The 26423-nt window shown below is 39.7% G+C and overlaps 1 long non-coding RNA gene across 7 annotated transcripts in view; it reads right to left on the bottom strand.

Moving 5' to 3' along the window:
* Nucleotides 1–25858, bottom strand: part of LOC138383028 (uncharacterized) — a 201926-nt gene extending 176068 nt beyond the window's left edge. For 6 of the 7 annotated variants that reach the window (XR_011233494.1, XR_011233490.1, XR_011233491.1 and 3 more), the window contains exons 1-2: nt 25794–25858; nt 9771–9941 (exon numbers count right to left, since the gene is read on the bottom strand). This is a non-coding gene — a long non-coding RNA (uncharacterized lncRNA). Of the gene's footprint in view, nt 1–9770; nt 9942–21355; nt 21421–25793 lie in introns of those variants that run through there. The other variant, XR_011233496.1, reaches the window with a different exon arrangement.
* Between the last annotated feature and the right edge of the window lie 565 nt (nt 25859–26423).

The raw sequence follows: 26423 nt of genomic DNA, 5'->3' as shown, positions 1-26423 counted from the left end.
GCTGGAGTGCAACGGTGCCATCATAGCTCACTGAGAAATACATCAAAATGCTTGTTAAAAATATAGATTAGGATCCCCTCATGCCCCTTAGGATGGCTACTACCAAAAAAACAAAAAATAAGTGTTGGTGAGGATGTGAAGAAATCGGAAACCCTGTGCACTGTTGGAGAGACTGTAAAATGGTGCAGGTGCCACGGAAAACATGATTACAGGTCCTCGAAAAATTAAAAATAGAAATACCACATGATCCAGCAATCCCATTTCTGGGATAGAGTCAAAAGAATTGAAGGCAGGGTCTTGAAGAGATGTCCGTACGCCCATGATAATACCAGCACTATTCACAATAGCCAACCCAAACGTCCACCAAGGGATAAAGAGATAAACCAAATATGGTACATACACAATGGAGTATAATTCAGCCTTAAAAAAGAATGGAATTCTGCCATATGCTATAACATGAATGAGCCTTGTGGACATCATGTCAAGTGAAATAAGCCAGTCACGAATACTGCATGATTCCACTTAAATGAGGTCTCTAAAGTAGCCAAGTTCATAAAAACATAAAGTAGGTGGGTACCAGGGGATGGTGGTAGGGGGAAAAGGAAAGCTACTGTTTAATGGGTATAGAGTTTTAGTTTTACAAGATAAAAAAGTTTTGGAGATCTGTTTCACAGCAATGTAAATATGCTTAACGCTACTAAACCATACACTTAGAAATGATTACCATGATAAATCTCATGTTATGTGGAGTCTTTAAAAATTTATTCTTCAACTACACCAATGTTATGTGGTTTTTACCAGTACTATGGAAAAAATTTTTCCAAAGGAGATTCAGGGTGATTTCACCCTTGGAGATTCTGATAAGTTGATAAAGACGAAAATTTGGTGGAATTTTTTTTTTTTTGCTTTTACCAACTATCACTTTTTTTTCCCCCAGATAGGTCTTATATCACCATGGCACAAAACTCAAGATTCAAGATATTAATTATGAAAACTAAATTTCCTTCCCACCTTACTCCTAGCCACCCAGTTCTCCTCTAACACAGCCACTAATATTAGCTTCTTCTGTAGCCTTTCACAGGTAGTCAATATAGGTAAAAATATTTTTACATAGTATCATATATCATTGGCACCCTACCTTTTCACTTCATACTACATCTTGAAAATCAGGCAATAGCAATAACTTTTTAAAAACTACCTCCCTCAATTTTTTATTTATTTATTTATTTATTTATCTTTTGAGACAAAGTCTCACTCTGCTGCCTGGGCTAGAGTGCCATGGCGTCAGCCTCGCTCACAGCAACCTCAAACTCCTGGGCTCAAGCGATCCTCCTGCCTCAGCCTCCCAAGTAGCTGGGACTACAGGCATGCGCCACCACGCCCAGCTAATTTTTTCTATATATATTTTTAGTTGTGTGGCTAAATTCTTTCTATCTTTTAGTAGAGACAGGGTCTCGTTCTTGCTCAGGTTGGTCTCGAACTCCTGAGCTCAAACGATCTGCCCGCTTTGGCCTCCCAGAGTGCTGGGATTACAGGCATGAGCCACCACACCCGGCCCTCCCTCAGTTTTTAAAGGCTGCATTTTTATATCAGTAGAAATAGTCTCTGACAGATGGAAAAGTAAGTTGTTTCTAATATTTTTCTATTGTAAGAAATGTTGCAAAGAATAACCTGTATAGTCACACATGTGGAAATATGATGAAGTAAATCCAAACCTAAAGGATTTATCTGCAGGATAAATACCAAGAAGTGAAAATGATTAATCAAAGGACACATACATTTAAACTTTGGTAGGCATTTTTAAATTTTGGCAGACATTTCCCAAATCTCCTAAGAGAATGTACCAACCTATACGTCCTCTAACAATGCATCAGAGTACCTGTATTTTCTATCTTTCAAAAAATATTTTCTTAAAAGGCTTCCCTAATTTCAAATATAAAAAGGAAAAAAATCTGTATTCCTTCTCTCAAGGATCTGATTTTTTCCTGATGACTACCCAGCTGCCAAAAAAAAAAAAAAAAAAAATCCTTATCTCCTTTTCACACTGAAATGTGTCTTCATTATATTCTAAATTTCCATATGAATTTGGGACTACTTGTATTCTGTACCACTAATCTATCTAATCATATACCTGAATCATGGTGTTTTGATTACTGTAACTTTAGAATACACTTTTAATATCTGGGAGAACTAGTTCCTTTTTAAAAGTTCCCTTTTTAAAGAATTTCTCTGGATAATCTTATTTTTTCCTTACAAAATTTCAGATTCAGCTGGTCTAATCCTTAAAAATCCTGCTGGTATTTTTATTGGGATCATGCTATGTTATTGATTAAAGAAGAATAACATTTTTCACATATTGAATCATGATGGTGACTCTCTATATCATCTTTTAGGTTTTAGATGATTCTGCTATAGGTGACCTGCATTCTGAGAAACAGCCCTGCCCGTCCAACTGCAGAACAGTGGTGCATGACAGGGGGCGAGGGAAGCCACTGCACACAGTGCAGGCCGCGTCTAGCAGTGGGCTGCAGCCTACCAGTGCTATGTATCAGTGCAGTTATCCTTGTTAGGGAGATCAGTAGTTCTTCCCAGCGGCAGAAACTGCACTCCAAACCACTTTCTATGGCCCTAGGGTAGAGGACAACTGCAGCTGAAGTGGTTCAGAATTCCATTCTATACAGGAACTTAAAAATCAGTGGTTTATTATAGGTTTAAGAGAACCAGAATGACATGAGACCCTGGGTGTGGGAAGGAAAAATTAACACTGTGACTTGAAAAGATCATTCTCCCACCTTCCACTCCTAATTCACTTAAAAGATCAGCATTTCAGGTAAATACACTAAGTTGCATAAAATTAAAACCTATGTGACTAAGTAAGTCCCAGCTGAAAGGAATGGGCTCAAAAAGGCTTTTCTAGGCCGGGCGCTGTGGCTCACAGCTATAATCCTAGCACTCTGGGAGGCCAAGGCGGGTGGATCACTCGAGGTCAGGAGTTCGAGACCAGCCTGAGCAAGAGCGAGACCCCCCCCATCTCTATTAAAAATAGAGAGAAATTATCTGGCCAACTAAAAATATATAGAAAAAAATTAGCCGGGTGTGTTGGCACATGCCTGTAGTCCCAGCAACTTGGGAGGCTGAGGCAGAAGGATGGCTTGAGCCCAGGAGTCTGAGGTTGCTGTGAGCGAGGCTGACACCATGGCACTCTAGCCCGGGCAACAGAGTGAGACTCTGTCTCACAAGGAAAAAAAAAATAAAGGCTTTTCTTTTTTTAAGAGACAGGGTCTTGCTCTGTTGCCCAGGCTGGACTGCAGAGGCACAATCATAGCTCACTGCAGTCTCAAACTCCTGGGTTCAAGCAATCCTCTTAGCTCAGCTGGGACTATAGGCATGCGCCATGATCCCAGCTAATTTTTTTTTTTTTTTTTTTAAAGAAACAGGGTCTTGCTGTTGTCCAGGCTGTTCTCAAACTCCTGGGCTCAAGCGATCTTCCCACCTCCACCTCCCAAAGTGCTAAGATTACAGGTGTGAGCTACCATGTCTTGCCCCAAAAAGGCTTGTTGAAGTGCCAGGCAGAGCCTTGGTGTATGAAAAGCACTCACCCCAACAATGGCCAGCTAATTAATTAAGATCACCAATACTATTTACACAAGCATATTCCCTTAGATGGCAATTATTTCCAGATACTTCTAAACTGGACCATTAACTATAAAACTGGAAATTTAATATCAGTTTCCATTCCCTACACTTTAGTATCGGACTTTAAAATATTTTCTCTCTATAGGCCAGACATAGTGGCTCATGCCTATAATCCCAGCACTTTGGGAAGCCAAGGCAGGAAGATTGCTTCGACACCAGCCTGGGCTAAATAGTGAGACCTCATGTCCACAAAAAAATTTAAAAATTCGTTGGGAATGGTGGTGCATGCCTGTAGTCCTAGCTACTTGGAAGGCTGAGGTTGGAGGATAGCTTGAACCCAGGAGTTCAAAGTTACAGTGTGTTATGATTGTACCACTATACTCCAGCCTGGATGACAGAGCAAGACCTTGTCTCTTAAAAATATATATATTTATATACATTTTTTTCTAGCTATAGATGAAGATTTTCACATTGGATCAAATTCCCAAAACTGAAGAGCTAATACCAATCATTCTATTCCCTGAAAGTTTCCCAAACTCCTTCTTTCTAGATATTAACATTTAGAAAGGGAGAAACTCAGAGCCATTAAGGCTGATGTGTGAAAAAATATCCCATTGTATTTCTGGGTTTAAAAAAATTTCAATTTCTACAATGTGTACATTCTCTCACATTTGGTGAACAGATTATTCCTTTTGTCTCTGTGGGGGGCGGGGGCTCAATACCTAAATCCAACAGATTGCTTCTAGTAGACTGGTACGCATAGCAAGATGCTATGAAGTCAGAATGGGAAATCAGGATCAGAAGTCAGCCATATGACCACGAAACCAGGAAGTTTCTGAGTTTTTTCCATCTCTAAAATTGCTATATTCTTTTCCTATCACCAGTGAAAAAATAAGCTATCAAGATAACTCACTAATCAGATAATTACAAAAACTAAATTTATTCAACAAATATTCACTGAGCTCCTACATATTAGGACCACATAGATATTTTAATAAGACACATATAAATTAAATAAGTCAACATATTATAAAACTATATTTTTAAAAGCACAAAAATAAACACTATATTCTTGAAAAAACCATAGAAGCAAAATATTTGTAGACTACCAGAGATTAACTACAGTGCAGTTTAACTAGATAAAAGTAACTTTGTTTTTAGTTTGTAGCAACTGCAACACAGTGACAAACACTTTTTAAGATCATTTTAAACACATTTTAAAATCTGGCCTATACAGATGTCAAAATTGAATTGACAATATTCAACATATACTTCTGATTTTAAAAAGTCTTAACCAGCAAACCGATCTCTTTCACATTTATAAAGCACACTCAAAGGCAGACATAATGCTTAATCGTTCCTAGGACATAGGTGCATCTTAAAAAAGAAAAAAATGCTCTATGTCAAAATATTATAAACATTCCAAAAATGTAAGCATTTAATGGAACATAGAAGCATTAATTATTGAACAAGACAAGATGCTCATTATAATCACAATGTTCTAGAAGTTCTAGCCAATGCAATAAACAATCTGGCTCCAGAGTCCATTCCTTTTAATTTTCTACATCTCTCTTCAAAAAGAATAATAGATTTATGAAGACCACTTAAAATCTTTTAAAATCCTGAAGGAAAAATGAAAACAGGTAAAAAAAAAAAATACATAAAGTTAAATCTCAATACCAATTAAAGAAAAAAAAATGAAGAAAATAAGAAATATTTTCTGCTCAAATGGGCAGACTTAAAAAATATTATAATTCTAAAGATTTCATGAGTTCAGTGAATAGTCCTAGGATTACAGACCAGAACTTCATAATTAAAGTTTAAAAGACTAAATAACGTGCCGTTATCTTTACCCCTAGAATCCCAATCCCAGGAATCAAGTTTCAGAAAATACTCACGGATGTGCCCACACTGAACCTGGGAGTGGACACTGGGCTGTGATTACCCTTCCCATGTTTCTGATAGACAACACTGATAGAATTTTATTTTAGAAAATGTGGCATCAGAAATATGTTTCAATTTTTTTAGCCCATCATGTAGCTGTGATATGTGATGGGTTAAAAGTACATTTTAAAAATTTTCTTTTTCCCTGTACAGTAAGACTTCAAGACAGTCCCTTCTGCCCCCTTCCCTTCCTCTCTCACCATGTCCTCAAGAAAGTCCCTGCTGAAAAGAACAGTAACCCAGTGGGCAAGACATGACGCCTTCCGCACTGGCCCTGAGCAGCACAGCACAATCCACAGTCTCAACAGCGGTTAAGGGCACAGACCTCAGAGCCAAACGCTCTAGGTTACAACCTCAATTCTCCTATCTCCTAGCTGAATGAACCTTGATAAAGTCACTTAACCTCTCTAAATTTTCTCAAGTATATAAATGAATACAATTTATTAAACAGGTAAGTTAAGATAATACAGAAAAGTACTTGACACAGAGCCTGGCATTTATTTAGTAGTTCAACTAATGTTAAGATATTATTATCTGTATTATTACGAAAAAAAAAAAAGCCACCTGTCCATTCCTTAAAAAAAAAAGATTGTCTTACCTGTTCGTGTTGTTATAACAGAATACTTGAGGCTGGGTTAATTTATAAATAAAAGAAGTTTATTTGGCCCATAATTCCGGTGGCTATAAAGATCAAAAGCATGGCACCAGCATCAGCTCGGCTGCCGGTAAAGGCCTCAGCTGCACTAGCACATGGAGAGACGGAAAGGCAAGCAGGCATGTGTGAAGGGGGACCAAACAGGAGAGGACCCTCACTTTACAGCACCCACTCTCAGAGAACTGATCCATTCCTTCCCACAAGGGAGAAAACATGCTCCCTGGGGAGGGCATTAGTCTCCTCAGGAGGGATCCACCTCCCCGACCAAACACCTGCCACCAGGCCCCACCTCCCAACACTGCCTCACTGATTTTTTTGGCAGGGACGAATCACATCCAAACCACAGCAGAGAAGTCACATTAAATACACAGTATGTACAGTCCACCCTCAGGATCCAGGGGTTCTGCATCCAGGGATTCAACCAAGCATGGATAGAAAACATCTCAGGGAAAAAATTCCACAAAGTTCCAAAAAGCAAAACTTGAATTTGTCACATGAATAAAGTGATATACAGGCATCATAATGGGTATTAGAAGTAATGATTTAAAGTATATGGGAGGATGTGTGTGAGTTATATGTAATTACAATGCCATTTTATATAAGGAACTTGAGCACCTGTGGTCCTGGAACCAATTTCTCACAGATAATGAGGAATGTCTACCAAATTAAACTTTCTAAAATATAAAAAGTTGTGCAATTTAAAAACACATGTGGGCCCCAAGATTTTGAATAAGTGATTGTGGTCCTGCACCTTTATAAACTCTTCTTATGGAAAAATAATTAATAATGACTTATTGTATTTATTTTTTTAAGTCAGCCAGATTCCAAGTTGCCCATAATTGTTTATTTTACAGTTCTAGAGGTGCCAAGGGTTCAGCAGGAGTCCCTGCTAAAGGGCCAATCACTGTAGATGAACACATGCTCCTTTTTTCTAGAACCCTAACTTCCATTGATAAGAATACATTCATGGTAAGACTGTTCACATAACGTCAGTCTCGTCGAGTTAACAACAAACTCCATTTGCAATGGCGTGGACTACATATTTGTTTACCACCTTAGTCCTTGTATTTGGTACTGAAAAAAAAAATCAGTGAGTAGATTGCATTGTCTGCTACCCCGCATAACTGTATTAGAGGCTCACTTGCCTAACTCACAATTCAAGATTTAGCGAGTTACTTGAGCTCTTAATATAAAGGTATGGAATGAGTGATGAGAAGGATGTACCAGGACATTTTCACATACGTGTAAGAGAAAAATCCAAAGCAAATTGGATTAAACAAGGTGTTACTGACTCGTATAACTGACAGTGTAAAGGCACAGCACCTTCAAGGAAGGCTTGAGCTGGCAGCTCAACTGAGGTGACCAGGGCAGGGTTTTTCTCCACTCTGTTCCTTCAGTGTTGACTTCTTATTCAACTAGCTTTCCTTTGATGGTCAGAAGATAACTGCCAGGAGGTCAATGACTACACTTTCAGGTTGAAATTCAGAAAAAAAAAGTGCCTTCATCCCAGCATTCCTAGCAAATGTCCTAAGATTCATTCTGACTGATCAGGCTTAAGTCACATGCCTGCCGTGATTGGTTTAGGTAAGACACATGATCCATTCCTACAAACCCATCAAAACTTATATGAAACAAAGCACATTAAAGTTGACCTTAGTGATTTAAATTTCTCATATTACTAAAAAATGATATTACTGCATTGAAACTGATGGGTAAAGCACATCATATAACTTTCCCTATCTTCTTAAAAAGTTACTCTCCCAGATTTTCATCACAACCTATCAAGAAAAAAATTAAAATTTTCCCTTAACGTAAATCACTTTTTGAAGGATTCAAAATGTACTACTAGATTACCTGGTAAAATCAAAACCACAAGTTTATGATTGTTCTTAACATAACTGAAAGCAACACCATAGATTTTCAAGAAGAAAAAGAGCTCCTTACCCCATACTTTTTTGAGATTATAATAACAACTTAAAAGATAGAAGAGTACAGGAATATCTTGACTTTGGCAAAAAAGAAAGAAAGGAAAAAAAAAAAAGAAGTGGTTTGTTTCATACAGCCTTAAAATATAAGCAACTAGATAATCCATCCTATGGCTCAAGACCCCTCTTACCATACTCACCACCACACCTCTTCTCTTGCCCCGCCCAAAACACGGGTCCTAGGAACACAGTGGGGGATGCACACTTTAGGGAATCTTACTGTGAATGCGCACTCCAAAGCCAAATACAAATCATACCTGAACTATGTTTCCTACTGTTCACATCCCTCATTCTTACAATTAGCACAGAAAACACAAAGTTTATTCTCAGATTTTATAATGGAGAAGAAAGCAAAATTGCCTTTATTAGACTGAAAGCCAATACTCAAACATGTAGGAGTATTCTGGTTCTGATGGTAAAGTTGCACAAAAACAAAAGGCAAAATTCAAGCAATATGTTTTAGAGTAGAATTAACCACCTGAACATATATTACACACTAGTCATCTTAAATAAAAAGTCAAACTTCACTAATAATCCTAGAGGGAAGTAGTGTGGTTAAAGAAAAGGACGTGAATTAGAAGAAAATCTCTATTCAATTCTGTGGACTGGTTTTTCAAATACTCCACCATTCAAATAATTCAGTTCAACAAATATGCACTTAGGAATTCACTAAGAAGAGCGCATTAATGTCAGACACGATAGGGATATAAACATAGCCTTTGACTTCAAACATTCCTGAACAGCATAAAACATAATCAAGTAGAAATGCCTGAGACACTAAAAGATAGGGCTTTGGGTAATCAGAAAAGGAAGAAATCAAACGAATGTGGATGATTTCTATAGCAAATAACAGAAAATCTCAAGGCAAAACTACTTAAACAATAAAGCAATTCAGGTAGGGTGGCTCCAGGCACAGTAAACGGGGCTCCAGTTCTACTTTTCTGTGATCCTGTTGGTGCTGCCCTCCGTCATGGAGGCATCGCCTTCGAGCTACTAGAAAAACGGCTACAGCAGTCCCAGATGTCACATCCAGCTAAAACCAGCCCTGGACAGAAGAGGGACCATCTTTTTTCTTCCTTTTCTCAAATGCAAGAAAACCTTCCCCAGAAGCCCCTTGCAGATGTCTCTTTTATCTCCCATCAGCCAAAACTGTCTCTCGTATCCATTACTAGAACAGTCACTTCCAGAGGGACTGAGATCCACTACAACTAAGATTACCATGGATACCGGTAACCATCATGACCATCCCTTCAGTGTTGGCTGAGTATTTCAAGAATATTTCCGGCCTTGGAATGAAGAAGAAATAAAAAAGAAAAATACATAAGCAAAGGAAGAGATGTGCCTAACTGGAAGAAGAAAGCCAAATTCTGAAATCATACATTAAATACATTGTAGGGATAAAGAATTCTCTTAGACTGCACTGTTGTCTTTCCCAGTGATACGAAAATTAACTTACTGTTCATCAGTAAATGCTAAGAATGCAGAAGTCGTCCTATTTTTATGGAAAGGATTGAGGTTATTTAATTATCAGTGGGGACAATCAGACTTACCACTCCTCATCAGTGGAGCCACCCATTCAGCTATGTCTGGGCTTAGAACATTCCATATTATGCATCCAGATGACTCTGCAGACTCACTGCCAGTAGTTCTTCCTTGAAGGTTTCTTCTCATCTGGGGAAGAGGTTTCACTCAAAAATCCACACACTCCAAACCGGCCCTATCTGCAAATGAAAGCATGCAATTAGGAGGCAAAAAGCTGCAGGGAGCAATTCCTCCTCCCCCATCTATAATTAACTGATCCATATGAAAACTGAACTCAAACATCAGACTAAGCACCATGTTTAAACTAAGCAACCTACACTTCAACACTTGTAATGTGCTTATTATATGTGGTTACCACCCTTTTCCCATCATGTAAATCTGTTGTTGCTTCCACAGTATACTGGTACAACCCTACCAAACATTGTCAGTAAGCAGAATTCGGCAGACAGATATTTTTGTTGGACCCACGCAAGGTTGGTCTCCACAGTGTGTGGTTTTTTTTTTTTTTTTTTTTTAGACAGAGTGTCGCTTTGTTGCCCTGGCTAGAGTGAGTGCCGTGACATCAGCCTAGCTCACAGCAACCTCAAACACCTGGGCTCAAGCGATCCTGCCTCAGCCTCCCGAGTAGCTGGGACTACAGGCATGTGCCACCATGCCCGGCTAATTTTTTCTATATATATTTTAGTTGTCCAGATAATTTCTTTCTATTTTTTTAGTAGAGACGGGGTCTCGCTCTTGCTCAGGCTGGTCTCGAACTCCTGACCTTGAGCGATCCACCCGCCTCGGCCTCCCAGAGTGCTAGGATTACAGGCGTGAGCCACCGCGCCCGGCCCACAGTGTGTTAAAGGATAGCTACCTCCATTTATAAATCAGAAGACTTCACGTGAAAAATCAACATTTCTAGCTCTCTTGAAAAATCAGAAAATCTGGCACTACTGCACCCACGTTCCCACACGGTAATAATCTGCTGGAGCTGATTAACAGTTAACCCTCTAGGTGGGGCATGGACTTCGCCGTTCTCCAAAGACAACGCCACTCTTTCCTGTTACAACCTGGCTCACGGTTACCTGCCTGGACTCCACAGGCAGCTGAGCTTCCACTCTGCTACGTATTTCTAGTAGCTCCCAGGGAACATTTTATTATTGCCAAAGCCAGGCATGTTTTTCTGCCTTGAGGATATAATATAGCATAAGGGAATAACAACATGGGCTTAGTCAGAGCACCCAAGACCTGAGTTCTAATTCTGTAAATGACTACCTATGGGACCTTAGGCCTGTTTTTAACCTAAAATATATTTCTTCATTTACAAGCACCCAAATAAACCTATAAGCATTTAACACAGTAGGCAAACAGGCCTAAAATCTAACCTGTCTAAGTTAAATTGATAATGTTAAATCCACTGCTTCCTCATTTTTCCTCATCTCAATAAATCATACCATGATCCACATAGTTCTGCTCAAGCCACAAACATGAAAGTCCTTACCATATACTCTCCTTGTCCCCCAAAATCATCAGCAAGGTAATTGATTCGCCCTCCAAAATATATAATTTGAACAGATGGTTAGAATTCCAGCCTTGAAAACAAACAGCAATTCCTCCCTCAGAATCAAATACTTTGCTGAGATTGCCTATAAATTCAACTACTTAAATAATAGTAGCTTGAAATGTCAAGGTTCCATATTATGAGGAATATTAATATTTCATTAAAAGAAAAACAAAGACAAATAATGGGGTTGCTGCACATTACTCCTTGCAAGGTATTGCTATCACAATTCATAAGCTTACGCAATTCTCCAACTCTAAGCTGACAAGGAACTCAGAGGCTATGTTAAACCTTATAATGAAATTGGGAAAACCAAAAGACTACTGTTAGCAGAACTAACGTGATTTTAGGAACGTTGCAGGATACATGATCAATACTCAAAAACGAACTCTATTTCTATAAAACAACTGTTCAAAGAACAATCAGAAACTGACACTGTAAAAAAAAGTACATTTATAACATGAAAAATATGAATTATTAATCAATTATCAAATGATGTGCAAAGACAAATAGAGAGAGATACTATGTTCATAGATCAGTGCAATGGTGTTAACATGGCAATTCTCCCCAATTTAAGCAATAGAGTCAGTGCAATTCTAGTTAAAATTCCAGCAGACTTTTCTGTAGAAATTGACACATTGATTCTAAAATCACATAGAAATGCAAAAAAGATAGAATAGTGAAAATAACTTTGAAAAAGAATACCATTTGAAACCTTATACTATGTGAATTCAAGGTTTATGATAAAGCTATAAAAAGAAAATACTGATACAACAGGGATAAACCTTGAACATACTAAGTGAAAGAAGACAGTTACAAAAGGCCACATATTACCTACTCTGCTGACAGAAATGTAAAATTGTGCAGCTACTCTGGAAAACAGTCTAGCAGCTCCTCAAAATCTTAAACGTAGAATTACCATATGATCCAGCAATTCCACTCCTAGGTATATATCCAAGATAAATTAAAACATATCCACACAAAAAAACCTGTACGTGAATTTTCATAGCAGCGTTGTTCATCATAGGTGTTTGGGTTCACTCACTCACTATCTATTCATTAGTGAATAGATAAGTCAAATGTTGTATATCCTACAATGGAATAATATTTAGCCATAAAAGAAAATGATGTACCGATATACACTGTCCAGATCAAACTTGAAACATTATGCTAAATGAAAAAAAGCCAGTTGGCCACACAGCATATAATTCCATTTATATTACATGTCCAAAGAGGCAAATCTAAAAAGACAAAATATGTTAGTGGTTGCCAGGGGCTGAGGAGAGGGAAGAACGGGGAATGACTGCTAATTTCTTTTTTGGGGGGGGCGTGATGAAAATATTGTAAAATTAGACAGTGGCAAGGGCTGTGTAACACTGATGTATGTACTTGAAAAAGGTGTTTATGTTATATGAATAATCTCAATAAGGCTGTTACAACAAAAAAAATAATTTCTTCCCTCACTCCCACAAAACAGAAAAATGGGTTATTTCCTTGGGATGTACTCTCGGAAGTACTAAGTTCCGCTCTGTGACATGTGCCAAAGTGCTTCTGAAACAGGTTCCACAGACTTGTACTCCCTCCAGCACTGCATTCAGCACCTGTGTCACTGTGCGCATGTCTGAATCAGCATCTCTTAAATCTGATAAAAAATTTTTATTATCGGTTGAACACTTTCCCCTCCTATTTTCATCATATATTTCTTTCCAAAGGGTCAGTTCTTAGCCTATAAAATTTACCATCCTTATGGATACAGCACAAATGCTTCAAGTTCTCAGGAAATGTAGAAATAGTTACTTTCTTGCCATTTTCGTCAGCAATAATTAACTCATCCCAATGGGTTCCATTTCAGCTTTTAACAATAAAACCTGCCTTGAAGTCAAATATTTTGAACAGTTATAAGAACCACTCTGCTTCTCAGACAGGGAAATTAAGAAGGTCACTACAGTACGAGTCCACCTGGGTTACGTCTATTTCCAGTTTCCTGACTGCAATTCACTTTCAAGTGAAATGTCCAAGTGGCTCCCAAGATATTTTAAAACCATAAGGTGTAGCAGAAAGGAAATGAAACATTTATTAGCATCTTGTACAAGCCAAGTGCTTTACGTGTATTACTTCATTTAATCTTAATAAGCCTATTACCCTCACTTAAATGAAAAGGAAAATAAAAATCACCCAGGGTAAGAACTTGCCATGCAGCAAATATGTGCCAGAGTTAGGGATCAAACTGAGGTGTGTCTACCTCCAAAGTCCATATTCTTTCCGCCACTTTACAGGGCTTCCCAAGCTTACTGACTGAAAACTCAGAAAGGACTTCAAACGTGAGTTCTGCCACTTACTGTGTGACTAGTTTCTAAGCTTCTTTAGAACAGTTTACAAAAACAAAACAAATGTAAAAAGAGGAGGCTAAAAACTCACTGTGGAATGAAACTTTTTAAAAAATAACATTTTTTTAAAACAGCAAAATGTATGGAATAATTCTAAACACTTTTCTCGAATTTATCTCAATTTTCACTTTACCTTGCAACAGAGACACCTATATATCCATTCACAAACATAGAATGTGGATGAAAAACATTTTTTAGTGACTACACTGCCAGTCTCTAAACAAGAAATACATCATTTTCCAGTAAAAAAGTCCACGTTGACTACACTGCTTTTTATTCTTCTTTACCCTGTGAGAAGCGCTTTCCGCAACACACGCACCGTCCGGGATGTGGCATTGTGGGGTAAGAGAAATGGCCACTGAACAGAAAAAGACTACAAGAGCTTGCGAGCAAGCAGTAATACAGCACAGAAAAGGGCATAGCTAAAAACAAGGCAAAACAGCAACAGCCTACCCTACCCTAGGTAACAGGTACGTTTCCTGTGGCAAAGGAAAAAACATTTAAATTATAAAACCCTTAAAGGATCTTTGATTGGCTTTAAAAATTGCTACTTTAAGGCCCAGCACAGTGGCTGGTGCCATCCTAGCACTCTGTGAGGCCGAAGGAGGAGGATCCCTTCAGCTCAGGAGTTCAAGACCAGCTTGAGCAAGAGTGAGACCCCATCTCTACCAAAAACAGAAAAAATCAGCCAGGCATGGCGGCACATGCCTGTCATCGCAGCTACTCGGGAGGCTGAGGCAGGAGGATCACTTGAGCCCAGGAGTACGAGATTGCAGTGGGATATGTATGACGACTCCACCGGCACTCTAGCCGCAGCAACTAAGTAAGACCTGTCTCAAACAAAAATTGCTACCTTAAGACCCAAACAATTACTTGACAAGATTGGGACTGGTAATTTCCAAGGATGCAATACACCAATACATATCAGCAATTCTTCCACAAGAATTTTCACAGTCATAAAACAAAAGTCAAATCAAACATTAACATAAGAATTCTTACATGCTAAATTTTCTTTTTCTAAGAACTCCCTCACTCTGACACATAACAAGGGCAACAATATCTAATAAAACTGACATACTACACATAGATGAAAGCTGTCAAAAAAACATATTTTTCTTCTAGAAGTATTTTAATATTAAGACATCAGTAGGACTTGGGCAGTCTAAAAAATATGAATGTATTTACAGGCCCATATTTCACCATAGGGCTATTTAAAATAATTCTACTTTACATAGATAGAGTCAGGAATGGTTTTTGTTAGCTAGTATAAAACAATCAGGCTATTGTACAATGGTGACAGAGCTCTTGAGAAAAAAATTACTGCTTAAGCAATTCCTGTCTCCAGTTGACTCTGCCACATTCTGCTCTCCATAAACACCATTGTTTTTACTCACAACTTTGCTGACAGCTTTGCCCTTGTCAGACAAAATTTTCACTTTCCAAGAAGACCCTTTCAAACTGAAGTAATAAAAAGCAATGCTTATAGGATCATATTTGCTAAGGTAAAATGTTATAGAATAGTATGTATAATAAGATCTTTTGTGGAAAAGCATATATTCACTGATTTATCTGGAAGGACATTCATCAAAATATTACCAGTGATTGGTTATCTTGCTGTGGTAGGAGTAAAGGTTTCTTCTTTACCTTATATGTACTTTCTGATGCTCTATATTAAACACTTGTTTTTTCATATGTACATAAGAGAGAGAACAATTTGAGTTAGAGGATAGGAAACGTAGGTGTCATATTTTATAATAATTCAATACCACCAGTTCAAATCCACTTATTCAGAATTAACATACAGCAAATGTTGCTCAAGAAATACCAATAAATTCCCCTGAGCCAACAAAGTTCAATTTTTAAACAATAAACTTCCTCAGATAAGAAAATGATGCCTGTAATTTCATGTCTCTTTACTGGAGAGCTGGGGGGAGGGTTGGAAATGGGCTGGAATGTCCAGGTACTATAGGAAAGATAATAGGAAAAAACTCGAGAAACAAGACAGAATCATTTCATTGATTTAGTGACATTTATTCGTAGAAGAAATCATGGAGTAGCAGAAGTAAATGATCAGAAAATGTATGCAAGCACTTCGAGAGTAATAATGGGCAAAAGAAGAGAAAAGCCAGAAAAGAAAACCCCAAAGAACTGAACTCAGACATATTTATGTAAATCATTCTGGGGGAAAAAAGGGTAGATAATGCTGTATCACTAACTGAATCAGATCTGCTTTCTTGACAGAAAAGGTACACCTTTCAAAAGGCTTATTTACCACTCAGTAGCAAAACCAAGAACACTCTCAGAGGAATCTGAAGATCTTCTGTGCCTGCTTTGGAATAAGCTAAACTATTAGATGTACAGTTAAATAATCAACATACAAACATATAAATATCAAATTTTATGCATTAAATGAATCTCAAAGTAATCATCAGATGTGAAGGGAACATAATTTTGAAAAAGAAAGAAAGTAAAGCACTGAGGTAATTTCAGTAACTCCTACAAAGAAATTACCTGTAAACCAAAACAGGTAACTCTACTAGGTTAAAACATAAGAAATTGCCAATATTCGAGCAAAAACCAGCAATTTCACATGGGCCCACCCAGTGGTCTCCTGATAAATATTGAACCACAACCTCTTTTGAAAAAAAGAGCCCTGATTTGTAGCTTTTGCCCATTCCCATGTTGGAACTGTCCCACCACGGCCAGTTTCAAGCTGCCAGACGATGGCACCGAGCGCGGAGTTGGAGCGAGAGGCGCAGGCACTTCCCCAACTCCAGCACACCACTGGCTCCACGGAACACGCTGAGGATCAGAGTAGGTCCCAAACTGTCCCACCCTGTTCTAAAACCAGGCTTTTGTCTGATTGATCCAGTTTCTGTCTTCCCTAGGTTAGAAGAAATATGCTGTTGACAGTTTAAAATACTAGTACACTGAAATCATTCATAACAAAGAACAGATGAGACTGGTACCTGGTTTCATCCATTCAACACTTTACTGCACACCTGTTTGGTGCCAGGTAGCGTTCTGGGCATTGTGGACAGCAGGGAACAAGACAAAGGAGGTCCCTGCTCTCCTAAGAAATATATATAAAAATACATAATTTCAAGGACTGAGAAATGACCTGAAGAAATTAAAACAGTAATGGGGAAGCTATTTTAAACTGCATGGTGAGTTAGGTGATATTTAAGCTGAGACCTTATAGTTAAGGGGCCAGGCTCAAGATCTGGGAAAGACCATTCAGACAAAGGAAGCGACTAGTGTAAAAGTCCTAAGGCAAGACCAAGCATGGCATGTTTGAAAAAGTGAACAGACTAACTTGGATAGAGCCTAATGAGCAAAGGTGAGATTGTCTGAGAGGTTGTCAGAGGCAGGAAGATCTCCTGAGCCCAGGAATTCAAGACCAGCCTGGGCAACACAGCAAGACCCCATCTCAAAAAAAAAAAAAAAAAAATTCTGCTCCGCTGAGCACAGTGGTACACGGCTGTAGTCCCAGCTACTCAAGAAGCAATGGCAGGAGATTGCCAATGTAAAAACCTCCAATAGAAGTCTCATAGTTTTAGGGAGGGATTTTCAGTGTACAAGAATGTATTGGTATGCCTGTCCTCTTGGTACCGTGCCGCCTATTTAGTCCCCCCTTAAAAAAGGAGAGGAATATAAGTACATTTATTGTTTTGTACGGTAAACTAGCAGCTAGCCACGACAATCCCAGGAGTTATGATCACATCGCTATACTCCAGCCTGGCCAACAGAGCAAAACCATGTCTCTTTAAAAAAAAAAAACCACAAAAAAACCCGTGACTATAGCTGAAATAAACTTAGTGGTAGGACTACACACCAGCTCAGAAATAAGGATCTTATTAACCCAAGATGGTTACTTCATATGTGAAATGCTAACATATGAATTCAAGTACATCAATGTTGAATTCTAATGAAGATGACCTAATTAGTCTATAAAATAGATTCACTATGTTGTTCAGGCTAGGACTATTTCAAAACCATAGGCAAACATTTCTAGTGGATCATCGAAAATCATTTTATTTGGTATGTAAATAGACTTTTTAAGAATTATAAAGGTCATGTTTATTTTAATGTGAAAGAAAAATATAATACCAAATCTGATTTTTGTTCAAATTACTGCTTAGGAGTTAAAGTAAAATATCAGCATATCAGTCTAAATTACATGTTCACATTACAAAAACTGTAAAGATATATACACACACATACTCACCCACACTCCCTATAGCCGTGAAAACCAAGTCCACATTATGGCCACATAAAAGTCCCAGAAGTCAATAAAGACAAATTTTTGCATATTACACACAAAAAAGGAAACTGTGTAGACTGCTTTAAGGAGAATTTATACTTGCACATAAAATTATTTATTCATTCAGGAACTACTACTCATTTCAACAATTTATCTAAAAGATTTTTCTTTTTAATCAACCAACAGGAAAGGAGACCTACAGCTCAGGGAAAAAAGGTTAAAAGAAAAAAAATATTGTCTCAGCAGAATGAAATACTAAAAATCTGCATATCATTAATTCCCCTTGCACTCTCATTTCCCAACTAAATATCAGCTAAACTGCATTTTAAAAAGGCGAAAGATTTATATGATCTGAAGAGAAACCAGAGTATAAAACTGCATTTTTAGACTATGCATTTAAGTCCGTACAAGCATTTTTCTTTTTTTTTATTTAAGAGCACAAATAAGTATACGCATTTAATACTACTCAAATAAACTTGTGAATATTGTAGCTAGCTGCTAGTTTACCGTGCAAAACAATAAATGTACTTATATTCCTCTCCTATTTAAAGGGGGGACTAAATAGGCGGCACGGTACCAAGAGGACAGGCATTCCAATACATTCTTGCACACTGAAAATCCCTCCCCAAAACTATGAGACTTCTATTGGAGGTTTCTACAAAAAAAGTAAAAACTTCTAAGAATACCATTAGGCTTTCTCAGTAATTTCTCCTTTTCTTTGTTTCTACTTAATTCTTACAGGACTATACGGTTTTAGGTGAAGTTCAAATACTTTTGTTATAGAAACATGCATATAGGCTGTAACCAGAATCAGGAGTAACAAGACAAGCAGCCATTCATGCAGGAACTGTGAGTGCCCATCAGGAGCCAGCCAGGGTCCTGGGGACTCTGCAGTGAATAAAACAATGCTCTATCCCTGAGGGCACGAAAGCAAGACTGCGCCTGGAGGATGCCTGGGGGCCAGAGTAGAGGAAGCCAAGGAGAAACCTGATTGTGTAGGACACAAAACCAGAGAGGCAGGAGGTACAGATCAACGGAGGCGCTTATAGGCACAGTAAATATTCTGGCTTTTACTCTCAAGGACATAAAAAGCCACTGAACGGTTTGAACACAGGAGTGAAATAATCAGACTTTCATGTTAAAAGGATCACCCTGGTTGCTGGGTTGAGAATAGAAAAGTGCAGAAGCAGCGGGGAGACTAGTGACTATGAAAATAACACAAGCAAGAGGTTACGGTTGCTTACAGGGTGGCAGCAAATTGTCGTTCCATTTATAGTTAAGGCAGCATTTAAAGTATATAAAGAATGTACTTTCATAATTATTTGATTAGATGTGGGAGTATCAGAAGGGAGTATCAAGATGTCTATGTGGTTTGGGGCCAGAGAAACTGAAAGAGGGAGTGGACATTTAAAAGATGAGGAAGAATGGAATGGAAACAATTATTGGAGGAGGTGGGAGAGAAGGAGGAGGCGACAAGTTGTTCAGTTGTGACATGTTAAATTTGGGATCTAGATGTCTAGTTAAATTAGACATCTAGCTGAAAATGTTGAGTACGCAGATGAACATACAAGTCTGGAGATTAGGAAAGAAATTCAGACCAAAGATAAAATTTTTAGTTAGAAATATATAATTCTAGCTAGATAAGATGAGATCACAAGGGACTAAATATAAATACAGAAGAGGTCTAAACATATATCCCTGGAACACTGCCTCATTTTTTAGAAGTTGGAGTGATGAAAAGGAACCAGCAAAAGAAACTGAAAATAAGCAGTAATATCCCAGAAGCAAAGGGAAGAAGGTTTCAAAGAAGAGAACATTATCAACCACATCAAAGGCTGTGACTGCTGCTATATTCACTGACATTAGAATTCACCAAAGAGGTCACTAGTAACATCAAAAATGAGCTGCCATGGTAGAATGGAAGAGAAAAAAAAAAAAAACCTCACTGTAGTGGATCCAAGAGAGAGAAGGAGTACTAAAGACCACAAATATCAACTTTTCTGGAGAGTAGTAACTAAAGAAAGATGTGGTGTTGAACAAGGTTTTTTAAAGATGGGAGATATCAGTATCTGTATGCTGACAGGAATGATCCGGTAAAAACAGCACACTGACTCATCTCGTTGGCACGCACGAGGGGATGGACACAGAAGCAACGCAGTGTCCTTGACGGGAGGAAGGCAGAGAACCCAGGGCAGCCGTGGAGACCGGGGTGAAGAACAGCAGGAAATGCAAAGAGCATGGGCAGAGGCCTGAGGGACATGGAAACGCTTTCTGATCGCTTTCATTTTTCACACACGGGAAACACGTTATCAGATGAAAATTTAGAAAAGGTTAGAGGTTTGAGGAGAGAGGTGTAAATAGTCATTTAGGGGAATGCTAAAGTGATTCAACCAGGGAACTGTCCTGGGATTACACCACTGTCAGCAACACAAAGGGCCTTCCTGAGGTCAGCGGTCAGGCACTGAACGGGAGACCCGGGTCAGCATGGCTGTGTTTTCCTCAGAGCACGGTCTACTGCCCAGGTGCAGGCTGAACCGGACAGAGAACTGCATGTAAACGGTGTGGGGTGGAGGGCTGGCCAGGGGAGTGCAACGGAGGAGCGCCCTACATGGAACTGAGGGCGCATGAAAGGGAGAGATTATAATAGTGGACCATGGCTTCAAGGCAGGGAAAATATTCAAGTAAGGATGTGCAGGAAGGGGGACAGTACAGAGGTGGCAGAAGCAATGGACTGCAGGTCCCAAACAGACAGAAGTGCTGTCAAGGGGGGGTTACAGTTGTCCCACGGGGGTTTGGTTCATGGAACCCCACCATACCAAAATCCCCAGATGCTCAAGTACCAGACATAAAATGGGTAGGTGTTCGCATATAACCTATACATATCCATAGACTTTAAAGCATCTCTAGATTATTTATATGTAAATGCCACATAAGTAGCTGTTATACTATGGTTTTTAAATTTGTATTTTGTTTTAGAAACAGGGTTTAGTATTTTTGACCCACAGTTGGTTGAAGCCTCACATGTGGAACCCACAGACACAGAGGGTCTACTGTATCTGACAGAAGTTGGAAATAGAGGATGCGGAGGCCCCAGTGGAATTATGCCAAATGAAATATCCTTAGTAAAGTATGGGCAGTTGTGGTTAAAATGTTATAGAACTACCTTAAACACTAAAGCAAAATGTCACCCTAGGCAAAGTGGGCCCGCAGATGAGGAAAGCTGGGAAGCAAAATTAAAGATAGAGAATTATGTCACAGGAATTGTAGCTGGGGGTCCCAGACATAGAATTCTCAAGAAAACTATTTCCAGCAGTCCTAGGGCGTCAGCTTTGAACAACCTGTCCAACCCAGAAGGCAAAAATGCCAGATCACAATCAGATCAGCTAAAATAAACCATACCTTTCCCCTCGATCCCTTTTCCGCATGGAGCTGGACCCTGAGCAGGTGAGGACGTCATATTGAAGAGAATGTAGCAAAGTAAAATGAGAAATCAAGTAGGAATCTTCCTCCAAAGCAGGCTTCTAGGTCTGAAACAGTGGGAACCAAAGAAGAGTTCAGAATTGTGTGAGAGTCTGAACACTGATTATACTGAACTGCACCTTCTAATGACTAAAATAAGATTACGAATGACAAGTAACCACAAGAGTTTTTATTACCTGAAAATTACTGGAAAAGCTATCTGATCTTACTAAGAGCTCATGCAGATGTAGAGACTGAATCTATAGAGGGTCTGAAGGCACAGTGAAAACTGTTTTCTGCTTAAACCTTACCAAGTCCCATCCACTGAACATACTAGTTCCACAGATACCCATAAATTCCCACTACATGTAAGGTATAAAATATACACAATGCTAGATGTAGTAAAAATTCATTTTTGCTTTACTAAGCAAAAAGTGAAAGTCAATTATTAAGTCAAATAAAACAAAAGTCATTTTATGTTTGCGTACAACTACAAAATTTGATCATGGAAGATATCATAAGAAATCTTAGCATGAGTTTCTAAGCGGGCAAGCAACAAAACAGAGATATCAGGGCTCACCATTTAGTCATTTTCAAAGTCACCTCTATTTAATGTGGACTTATCTAATGCATTCTAGGAAAAGGAGTATGTGTTACTATAATTTTGACTGAAATACATTTACAGGTATTTTACAGTGTCAAGATAAAGACAATTTATTACCAAGTCTTTTTGGCATTTCAATTCAGAAACCCCATCTGGATGCAGTCACAGAGCAGTCTCAACTAAATTCTAGTCCATTCATAATTTGGTAGTATTACAGCAAGAGTCAAGCATACTTAAGCTTTGAACTGAGGCAGCAAGTCAATATTTAATATACTAAATTCCAAGATTTTCCAGGAAGTATGAAAAAAAAAATCAGAAAAAATGCTATCACCTAACTAGCAAGCAAGCGTTAAGGATAAGCACATGTTTTACTCAGTTCCTCTCAAGAATACACAGGGAACCTACAATGCCCCATTCTGACACAGACCTAAAACATTACTAACATTTAACATTCAATAAAATGTTAAAATATTTGTTTCATAAAAACTGAGATAAGAAAACACTAAAACAGGCCAGGTGGGGTGGCCAGTACCTGTAATCCCAGCAGTTTGGGACGCAGAGGCTAGGAGTTCCAGACCAGCCTCGGCAACATAGCAACACCTCGTCTCTACAAAAAATTTGAAAATTAGCCGGGCATGGCAGTGCAAGCTTATTATCCCAGCTACTCGGGAGGCTGAGGTGGGAGCACTGCTTGAGCCCAGGTTTCTGAGGTTGCAGTGAGTGACAGTCACGCCACTGCACTCCAGCATGGGTGACAGAGTGAGACCCTGTCTCTAAAATTTAAAAAAAAAAAAAAAAAACCTACAATAAATCAAAACCAATAAGCATGTTTCATTGTAAGTGAAAAATCTTATAAAACCTTTAAAAAGTCCCAGATTCATCCTAAAACAGATGAGAAACCTAAACGTTTTCATGTCTTTGAAAAAGACAACTGGGAATGAAAAACATAATAGCAACCTATACTAGACAATAAACCTGAGAAATTTGTTATATAGCATTTAAATAAAAAGTTTAAAATTCAAAAATGTTTTCTACAAATGCTAATAAACTCTCACAATCTACACAAACATGGGCACAGCTGCAAATGCCTTCTTAGCATCATTCTTCATCACTTGATTAATTACATCTGAGAGAAAAGAAATTCCTTCTAGATCACTCTGAAGGGTCTTACAAAAAAATAAACCACCCCCCCCAGCAGCCACATCTACCTCGATGAAGAAAACACCAACATTTCAAATATTCCAACAATTACAAAATAGGATAATCCTGGAATTTACTCAGCCTCAAAACATTATGAACTACTCCAACACAGGAATAATACTTTAAAAACATTTACAGTGTTTTCTAAAGTACAAAAAATATGCATTATGAATCCTGATTTCTTGGAAAAATTATTTGAACATGTCTCAATGCTGTCGATTGTCAAGAATTCTGATGATGTGCTTATCCAAAAAAAAAAAAAAAAAAAATGCCAGGCACTTTTTATTTAACATATCATAGCCTGCTTACATTGTTCTTTATCATCACTATTAGATTTCTTATCAACACCAGACTGATAGTGATAAATTGTCAAGAAATACACATTTCTTCCTCCAAGAAATACACATTTAAAGAAAAACTATCACAACTCTTTACCACTAAAATTTGAGGGATTCCTTCCCTTACTATTCCTAGGAACAACAATCACAAAGAGCTAATAACCAGTAAGTTTAAAATCTAAAACTTCTATTTGAATGTATACATTATTTTCAACAATGTATAAACTATTATAAGCATTGACAAGTCAAAAGGGTCCACCAAAATTCAAAAGCTAACTGCAAAAAAATTAGTAATCTACATTATTTTGTAAAGATCATGATTGGCTTTGGAGTACATTAACTCAGACTTCTGAAGAGGCCAAATATAGTTTTTAAACATATACTGTATTTGTTTGTTAATAGTAAAGAAAAGGACAAAATAAAATTCCTGAAATGGTGCTTTACTTAAAAACGTTTCTTATGGAAAAGAAATCCAATGTTTATCATCAGTGATTTTTAAAAATAGAAAATATTGTTGTTGCAAAGATTTACAGAACACAGAACCAGAAGTCCATGACCTCTCAATAAATACACTGTACTAAAATCTTCTTGTAAGAGAGAGATAATAAAAACACCAGTCTGTTAAAGCTCTTCCTCCCTTCTTTTTAAAATGTAGATAGATTTTACTAAACTGACAATATGAAAGTGGAACCCAATAATCTTAGCCCTCTTAAGTTACTTATTAACTTTTAAATAGACTGTTATGAATTTACAGTTCCTGCAGTTCACCTGCCACCTTTCCCAACTTAAAGCAGGCGCTAGGGGTTAAAGACAGTCTCCACTTGCAACATCGATTATAAGAAAGAACTTTATGCTCATTTTAAAAAAGGATTATTGTGAGTTTTGTTCGTCCCCAGAAACACCACTCAACACAGATCTCAGCACATAATAGATGTTTAATGAATACCTGTTGAATAAATGGTAATGTTTAATTGTATTAGTGGAACATTAGTTTTTTTTCTTCCTTCAATTTACAGTTCTCCCTTTTTGGAAAAGACACTCAAGACCATAGCAGTCCCTCAAAAACACATAAACAACTTTATTCACAATGAAAAATAAAGCTGGGTCTCAAAATACAATCCCAGCGCCTCTTTATGTTCCCCATTATTTTTAAAGAAAATGAGAAATAAAGCCTGTTTTTAAGAAATAGATAATGTATACCAACTTTTCTCAAAATAAAAAAATTCACATTTCAAATTTATTTTCTGTTAGTAGTATTGAGAGTCACAACTGATTGTTCCAAAATATGCATATATTGGGTAAAAATCAAAAACAAGCATATAAAAAAAACTACGTTTTTTGCCAACGTTTTTTCCTTAATCTTAGTCAAAAGGGTATGTGCCTAAATTTTACTAGATGTGAGACCAGCTTTGTCTGATGCTTCCAGATTCATTCGTTCAACAAATATTTTAATGAGCATCTACTGTATTCCAAGCCCTTTAACGTTTGCGTTTGCAAACTGCACACCACCACCGAATGCCTCTACGAAGCCTTGTCATTTAAAATAATTGCAAGGTAATAAGGAATCTCAACACTGTTTCTTGCACACATTAAGTCAGTGGATTGGGGCGCTTTTTCAGCCGTTAAAGCGGCATCAGCGAGCCGCTACCAACCACACCCGGGACCAAAATCCCAACCAGCAGCCACAGCCGGTGAAACCACCTGTGAGAGTCGCCCGCGCTCCTCCTCCGAGGAGGCGGCCGGGACTTCTGCTCCAGCCCAGCGAGCTCCGCTGCGGGACCGCGGGCGGGACGCGCCGGGCGCCTCGGGCGACAGTCGGGGCTCCGGAGCCGGGTCCCCGCCCCGCCAACCCTCACCTGGAGACCCCGGGCCGTCCCCGCCCGCCCCTCGCGCCACCCTCGCGACCGCCAGACCCGCCAAGTTGGGGGGAGGGGTCTGCGTTTCCGCTTTACCGCGGCGGGGGGTCGGCGCCTCGGTCGCCCGCCTGCCTGAATCCGAGCTGAGCTCGGGTCCCTTCCTCAGAGGGAAGGGACGACACCCAAAGGGCGGGTCCTCGGGGAAGGGACCTCGCCCGAACCTGGAAACGGAGCCGCAGGCGCAGCCCTCAGCCCACAGCCCGCAGCCCGCAGCCCGCAGCCCGCGCTCACCGCGGAGCCCTCGGGGACCGGGGTTTGAGGCTTCAGGCCGCCGCCCAAGGGCCCGAGAGGGCGAGGCGCGGGGCCGGCGCTGCACTCACCGTCGCCTTTGTCTCGGCCGCCCGCTCCCGCAGCGCCGCTCTCGGCCGGCTCCACAGCTCCTGCCGCCCCGCCCAGACTCGTGCGCCGGCGCAGCCAGAGGCCTCGCGCGCTCCGAGAGCGGCGGGGGGCGGGGCTTCGTCGCGCACCGCCCCAGCCAGGCCCCGCCCCCGGGCCCGCCCCAGCCAGGCCCCGCCTCGAGATGGGCCGGCCGGCGGGCGGCGCCACCCCCGCCTTGGAGCCGCGCAGGCTGGGCGGCCGCTGCTGTGGGGAACCGACCGCCCACAGCAGGGGGTGGAGCCTGCGCGGGAAAGCGCGCGCGGAAGATGGCGACCGAGCCTGCGCGGGAGCGCGCGGGAGCCTCTTCCCAGCCCGGCCCGCAGGCGGCTGCGGCTCGCGCCCGCCCGGCCGCGGAGGGGCGGCGTCTGCGCGCGGTGTGGGCCGCGGCCGCGCCCTGAGGAGGAAGCGGGGTGCCGCGCTGGCGGGGGGGAGGTGTCTGTCGGTCGCAGTTGAGACCTCGAGGTCCTGAAACTCTCGGACCATTGTTTTTTTCTATGTCACCGTCAGAATCGTTTGTCATTCACTGGCTTCAGGCCCGGCACATCCAGCTGGCATTTGCAATGCGAAAACTG

The sequence above is a fragment of the Eulemur rufifrons genome, chromosome 4 (assembly GCF_041146395.1).
Source record: "Eulemur rufifrons isolate Redbay chromosome 4, OSU_ERuf_1, whole genome shotgun sequence".
NCBI lineage: Eukaryota > Metazoa > Chordata > Mammalia > Primates > Lemuridae > Eulemur > Eulemur rufifrons.
This window is presented reverse-complemented; position numbering and strand designations above follow the sequence as displayed.